We start from the raw sequence: 8,013 nt of genomic DNA on the forward strand, positions 1-8,013 counted from the left end.
ATTACTCCTTGATTCTTTTCTTTCCATTCATCTCCTATAATAGAAATCACAGATTAACTATTAAATGTTCTAACATAGTGACAGATACATTGCTGTACAATGACTACATAAAGGCAAAACCAGCTATTTAGGATCAAGTCCAAAAATTTAGTTAGGTTGAGAGAGTCTTATATTCAAGAGGTCATGTTCCAGCGAGGAGACTGGGAGGTTCTATCAGATGACTCAAGTAAGGAAATACTCGACAAATTATGGTTCTACATGATGTTTTAAGTATGTTGTGACAAGGAAAAAAAATGCATGGGGCAGAAAAGAGGCATGGGAGGAGAAAAGAAGAGAGAGACACAATCTGTGGTTTTAGCTATTAAAGAGGGTGAACTCATGATACAAAAAACCAAGTCACTTCAAGTTCAACTGTGTATATTAGCTGGACCATTGTGGCCTGACCAAACAGAGTAGACCCTTGTCAAAAATATTAACTTACTGAGTCAGAGACCTCTTTCTGTTTTTTTTTTTAAGTGGAAGAATATCATGGAATGAAAATGGTATCTAAGGAGGGTAATTTCAGAGAGCCATAGTAGTTGAAAGGATGCAGAATTAAAAATTCTTTTTATATATAACTTTATTTTATTTATTTATATGTGGTGCTGAGGATTGAACCAAGGGCTTTGCACATGCAAGGCGAGCGCTCTACCGCTAAGCGATAACCCCAGCCCCACAAAATTAAAAATTCTAGCTTCACTATTTACGAACTATTTGATTTGGGCAAACTGATTCACCTCTTTGTACTTCAGTGTTATTATCCTTCAAATGGGAAAAACAATGATACACATATCATAGAATTGTTGTAAGAATTAATCAAAATAATATATTTAAAGTATTTAAAATAATACTTGGATAATAGTAAATGGTTGCTAAATATATAAAAAATAAATAGAGTCTGTATGAATGAATAGCTCATGAGAGAAATGGTAAATATAACCACTTTAGATGAAAAAAACATCCAGTGTGAGGTAGGTAGAATTTGAACTAGAAATGTGAATTGTGGTATGTATAAGATGAAGTGGATATACAATTTATTTTCTCTGGTTTTACAAGGCCAATCCAGTTCTTGCCCAAACATGTCAGATTAGTCTAGATGTAACATTAGTTCAGTCAGATAAATATTTAAAAGAGTCTAAGATTTTATATTCCTACTTGAAGGAGCAAAGCTTGTTGAGAACCCAAACAGTAAAATCAGACTAAACTTTTATTTACAGAGTTCTCAAGTATATTCAGAACAGGAAACTGTGCAACTTCTATAAACAACATCATTCTAAATCACTAACTCTAGACAAACAATCCAAGTGCAACAGTTGAAAGGACTTAGAGGTGGTTCCGAGGTCTTACATGTGTTGGGCTCATTTAGGATCATCCAGCCCTTGTAATTTGTATAGTTTTTGTGTGTAGCACCTAGGACTTTTGGGCATTTGTAAGTCTAACTTGATCCATAATGTATCCCTTTGGAGAATCCTAGTAATGTGACAATATTTTGTAGAAATTGGAGAATAATGCAGGTTAAGAAATGGTTAATTGTCCTGTTGAGAGATTGATTTCTATTCTCCATTATTCTAGGAAGAGAGTTCTATTGATGACAGAAATGTGAATTTCTCTCTATGTCACTTTGTTCAGTCTGTGGGGAGTAGCAAAGAATTATTTTTTACAGTATGTTTTCTAATGATTTGTCCAAACTAATTTTGTATTCCAGAGTCACATTTTGCTCTTGGGTTTTTCTCCCCACATTTTCCCCCAGTGGATTATTTATACTTTTAACGAAATGATGAATGGTTCTTTGTATATTCTAAATGTGGTTATATCCTCTTGAGAAATTGAGTGAAACAAATAAATTCTTGCAGAAGAATCCTAATATGGTTACCTGTTCCTTTGAAATTGGTTTCATCTTTGATTCTGAGAATTCTCTACAAATTGAATGCTGTATATTAAAAAGCTACAATATTTCTTATTTTTAATAGCAGAGATAAAATTGTAGAAACAAGTTAAATAGAGAAGGGATTTTGGTTTCTTCAAGAGAAGAGTGTTTCATAACATTAAATAAATCCATTTAGGAATTTAAAAATGCTTTCTCTATATGTTCCTGTGAAATTTCTAAAGGCAAAGTTATTTCTCTCTGGGATTCTTTCTCTCGCTCATTTCTTTCTCTGCTGTCTTCTTCCTCTATTATTGTACTTTGGCTCTTAATTTTGTACTATAATTTTGACTGAATAAATGTAAGTTTGTTTCTTTTTAATGTTCTTTAGTGACTTTTTATTATACATCATAATGGGGTTCATTGTGACATATTCATATGTGCACATAACATAATCTGCTCCATTTCATGCCCCCCCCAGTACTTTCCCTTTGCCTCCTCTCCTCCCTTTGCTTGATCCCCCTCCTCTACTCTACTGGTATCCTGGTCAGTTTCTGTACAATAATATATAACATTTTATTTAACACTATTTGTATATAAATAGTTGATTTTGGAGAAGAAAGAATAAGGTGAAGTGCAGATACAGGTCACAAAATTACCCATATATCACTTTTTTGTTGTTGTTCTTCTTCTTATGTGGTCAAAGTAATATCAAAATTATAGTTAAGTTTTTAAAATTTACTAAGTTGGAATGACTGAAAACATCTTTTGGAGATGTTTTTTTAAATGTAAGCTATGAACACAAGCCTAAGTAATTATACAAAATGTAGGGTGCATAGAAAATATATAGAACTTTTTCTGTCATTAATCTTGAGGAGAACTGTTCTTCGTGAGATGGACTTCAGTAAAGTACAAAATTTTAAGTTTTTAAAAATTTTAAGCGCTGATTAAGGCATTTTGACATTCCCAGGGAATGTATACATGTACATGGCATAGTCCTGCTTCTCTAGTGATTTGTAATTCAGTTAAAGAGAAAAGAAGTAGACACTGTGAGGATATAAGCTCCTCTGTGAGTGGCACAGATTTCACTGTGGGTCAGGAGAATAAAGACATTTTTGAGTCCTTGGGAGGATATTGGGAAGATATGCATGCACATAGTTCTCTGAAAAAGGATCATATATTCCATTAATGTCTATTCAATTTCTGGAGCCACAGTTGCTCATTGTTTAGGGAATTTTTGGAATAATCCAAGATGGTCTCTTGGAGAAAGTAAGATAAGCCTGGCACCAAAATTTTGTGTTAAAAAAATGCTGGAGTGGAGACATTCAGAGAAATGGCAGAGCAATCTATGAGAGGATAACAATGTGAATGGATGATAGAACACAGGAAAGTATTAAGTAATTTTTTCAGAAAATGTTGAGTAACTGCCAATTTGAATTAGAGCTGCCAGGTTGGGCCAAATTGCAGCAAATTTTGGATTCCAATTAAGGCTTTATCAGTTTAACAAGATCTTTAACTGTTTTTGAAAGTTGAAATTGTGGTGTGTGAATTTGACTGGGAAATGGAAAGAGATGCAGTTGATGCTATTTATTATTATTTTAATTTTTACCCAGCACATATGAAGTACATGCAACATTTCATTAGCTGGAAGGAAAAAGGAGAAGTAAATATTAGAGACAATGACAAGATTGAAGGTTTTCAAGTACAATTATACATGTATAATAACAGAAGCTATGAATTCCCTCATTCGCTCCAACAAAAAAGGATTATACTGTGAGCCAGGCACATTTCTACGGGCTTGAAATACATCAGTGAACATAGCAAAGCTACAACTCCCAGGGTGTTTGCCTCCTAGAGGATGCCACAGGTATTCTTCATGAATGGGACAATTTTGGCAGCACAAGTGCTGATTGTGACAGGGGAAATCATTATGAAGTGGTGGAGCTATTTCTAAATTTTTGCAGCAAAACAGTAGGCAAGAAATTTGCTTTGGAGTTAGATATTATTTGTCATTAATATCCCATTTGAACTAATGAGTAATGCAGCTCAAGAGTAATTATACTTAAAATTGTTTCAGAATGATTTTACACTTCATCAATTTGAATATTCTACAATGACGTGATAGAGAAAGAAAAGAAAAAAAAAGGAGAGAGGAGATAGAAAAAGATATGGGGAAAAAAGGAAGCTCTTTGGACAGCCAGATAGCATATTGAATTGATTATGTAGTAAACATTATATAAAACAAAATACTTCAATATATTGAAGTTTTTAATGTGAGATTTAACTCTGAGAATATACTTTCCTCTAACATTTCTGTCTATCAAAGGATTTAATCCTGAAAATGGATTACAAGTAAAATATTACAATTTATACAGGATACTAGTTCTATAATATTAAAAACTTTCCTTGCTTGGTGTATATTTATGTGCCATTAAAAATTAATGAATGAATACTTTTGGAGTATTTTCTATACTGAAGTGGCTGTAAAAGACAATGGGAACAAAATTTTAAAAGAATAAACAGAATTCATCTCTAAGAAATTTACCATCTCAACAGGGAAATAAACATGTTAAAAACCAAACAAAACCAAATCTATGATTAAACTTGGTTAAAAGAAACAAGGTGTCTAATTCTGCTTGGGACTATCTAGCAAGCTGACAAAAAGAATGAATCTGAAGATAATTTCAGAAGGTAGATCAGGTCAGAAAGGGCATTTCAGGCAGAGGCAATGTATAGACAAATAAATGCACTAAAGAGGCATAAAGGAGAGAATGTTAAGCAAACTGCAAACTGAAGGAAGGACTGCTGGTGCAGTTGTAAAAAGACATGGCCCTGGAGTGTGGCCAAGAGCAGCTCAGGGAGAGCCTTGCACACTAGCCCTTATTAGAACGTCCCGCAGTGGAATCTGTTGAGCTCTGAAATGTTAGAAGAAATAATGCTGTCATTATATTCCTCAAGCATAATACTTCAAGTAATAACATAAATCTGTGAAGTGTTGTGAAATAGGATGGTTCAGTCTTACACAAAGCACTGGTCATTTTTGCAGGATGAATCAAGATTCCCTGGGGTAAAGGAGAGTATGACCATAAATAGATACGGGCTTAATGAGTTTCCAAAAGGCAATACTCATCTATTCAGACTGTAGAGCCACAAAGAGCATAACAAAAATTGATTAATTTATCCAATAAATATTAGCTGCCCATAATGTACCACTGTGGGAGATGAGACTTGCTCCTAAAGAGTTTATAAGGTACCACAAAACGTGCAGTCTTTGATTGTGAGGAACTAAAGCAATAGAATCAGCTGGACATGTTGTGGCTACTTCCTGCCTCCCAGGTATAGTGAGTGAATTATATTGCTGATCTTCATAGAGTGGGAAGGTTAATGGACAATTATATTTCTTAATGTGCTTATAAGTGCTTCTTTTGTGAACTGAATGTTAGACTGTTTATAAGACATGCTACAAAGTGGTCTAGTGGGAACTCTGTAAACTGGTGCTACAGACCTAAAGCTGTAAAAGATAAAACAAGTAAGTCAGTACTTTCAGTACACTATAATAAAAATAAGAGAGAATAAAATGAATGAGCCCAACAAAGGGCTAGCTTTACCAACTAAGATGGTGTTGTTTGGTGGCCTACAAGCATTCACTGATTTTGTCCGTGTTTTGCCCAGGGACTTTGAGCATCAGGAGAATTTGGCTTCCTACCCAACCCCAGGGGTGAAGTTTGATTTGTCCAAACCAATTATGGTAATTCTATACCCCTGCCAAGTGATTCATGCTGGCATGGGCATTGACAGAATTTTGGCAACAAAGATATGAAGGGAAATCAGTTGGATAACTTCTGGGATATTTCCAGCTATTCTTATTTAGGGATACAAGGAGAAGAATGTGCCCTCCATTCTGGCTTTTGGATGTTGTTGTGGAAGGATGTGATAAAGACACTGCAGCCATCTTGCTGTCAGTAAAGGGTCAGCCTGAGTACATATGTTTCCATTCTGAGGATGGTAGTATGGAAAACCTAAAGAACCAAAGTTATTCAAGGTACAAGGACTGATGAGATCTTAATAATTTAATTAATCAATTAATCATCCCTACCTTTCCACAGCTCCAAACTCCTACATAACATAGAAAATGTCATTGCTGAACCCAGTTTTTATTTAATGCCTTTTCTCTTTCTTGCAGGCATTGCTGGGGGTGGTGGGTGAATCTTTTCCTCTACCCTTTTAGATTCAGTATGTAGGTTTCTGCAAATTAAACTGAAGAAAGGAAAGATTAGGAGAAGAGAAGATATATGTTTCTTTTCTTTTTAAAAATCATACCCCCCTTTTTTGGGAGGTATGATTAATGTTCAAAAACCTGTTCATATTTAATGTATACAACTTGATGAGTTTGGAGATAAGTATATACTCATGAATCCATCACTATGCTCTGTCATAAACCTGCCCAGAACCTTTTAAAAATTGCCTTTTAACTTTTTATTTATTATTATTGTATGATGAGAACACTTAACATAAGATCTACTCTCTTAATATAATTGTAAGTATACCTCAGTTTTAACTATAGGCACTGTATTCTGCAGTTGTATTCTAGGACTTATTTATCTGGAAGAACCAGAACTCTGGGCTCTTTAATTAACTCTCCCCATTTGCACTCTTCCAGCCCCTGCAATCACCATTGCAGTCGCTGCTTCTGAGTTTGACTGTGTTAGCATCATAATATAAGTGAATTCATATGGCATTTATCCTTCTGTACCTATTCACTTCACTAGGTTTGTCTCCAGGTTCATCCGCGTTGTCACAAATAGAGTTCCTTCTATCCTCACACTGCACCATACTGCATTGTATGTACGCATCACATTATCTTTATCCATTTGTCTTCTAAAAACATTTAATTTTCTTCTATGTCTTGGCCATTGTGAACAACCTGCAATTAACATGTTCTAATTTCAGTTTCTTTGATATACACCTACCTCAATGTAGGATTGCTAGATCCTATTGTAGCTCAGATTTTAACTTTTTTGAGGAACTACCATACTGTTTTCCACAGTGGCAGCACCAGTTTAAATTCTCAGAGTGTTCCCCTTTTTCCCCCCCACATCCTTGTTAATATTTGTTATTTAATGTATGTATGACAATCATCCCTACAGGGGAGTGGTAACATCTCATTGTGCTTTTGATCTGCATTTCCCTGATGGGTGGTGACACTGAGTACCTTTTCATATGCATGTTGGTCATTGTATGTCTTCACTGAAGAAATGTCTATTCAAATCTTTTGTTCATTTTTGTAATAGAGGAATTTGGTTTTCGATATTGATTTGTAAGAATTATTTATATATTTCAGATACTAACCCTTTATAGGATACATAGTTTGCAAATATTTTGTTCCATTGTGTATATTGCTTTTTTATTTGGTTGTGTCCTTTGCTGAACAGAAGCATATCAAATTGAAATAGCCACATTTCTCTATTTTTGCTTTTCTTGCCTGTATCTCTGGTGTTATACCCAAAAACTATTGCCAAGATCAATGTCAAGGAGCTTATGTTTTCTCCTTGACTTAGTTTTGAGTTGGTCTTTCATGTGTGACATAAGTGCATATGGATACGGTTTTCCCACCACCATTATTTGAAGATGCTGTCCTTTCCCCATTGTGTATTCTTGGCAGACTTACCGAATATCAGTTGATCATGTTAGTGTGGATTTATATGTTGTTTGTTCTGTTTGATTGGTCTGTATATCCATTTTTTGTGGGGTGGTACCAAAGATTAAACCTAGGGGTACTTTACCACTGAGCTACATATCCAACTGTTTTTATTTTGCTAAGTTGCTTAGAGCCTCATTATATTGCTAAAACTAGTGTTGAACTTGAAGCCCTCCTCCTCAGCCACCTGAGTTGCTGGGATTACAGGCATGTGCCATTGCAGCTAGTTTATGTATCCACTTTTGAGAGAATGCTCTACTCACTTTGATTGCTTACTTCATGATATACTTTGAAATCAGAAGTGTGATGCCTCCAGCTTTGTTCTGTTTTTTGTTTGTTTGTTTTAGTTTTTTTTTTTTTTTTTCAAAATTGCTTTGGCTATTTGGATTCTTTTGTGGTTCCATATGAATTT

This window comes from Marmota monax, unplaced genomic scaffold, assembly GCF_021218885.2.
Source record: "Marmota monax isolate L192 unplaced genomic scaffold, Marmota_monax_Labrador192_F-V1.1 WCK01_AAM20220418_F8-fsc00030, whole genome shotgun sequence".
NCBI classification, from domain to species: Eukaryota; Metazoa; Chordata; class Mammalia; order Rodentia; family Sciuridae; genus Marmota; species Marmota monax.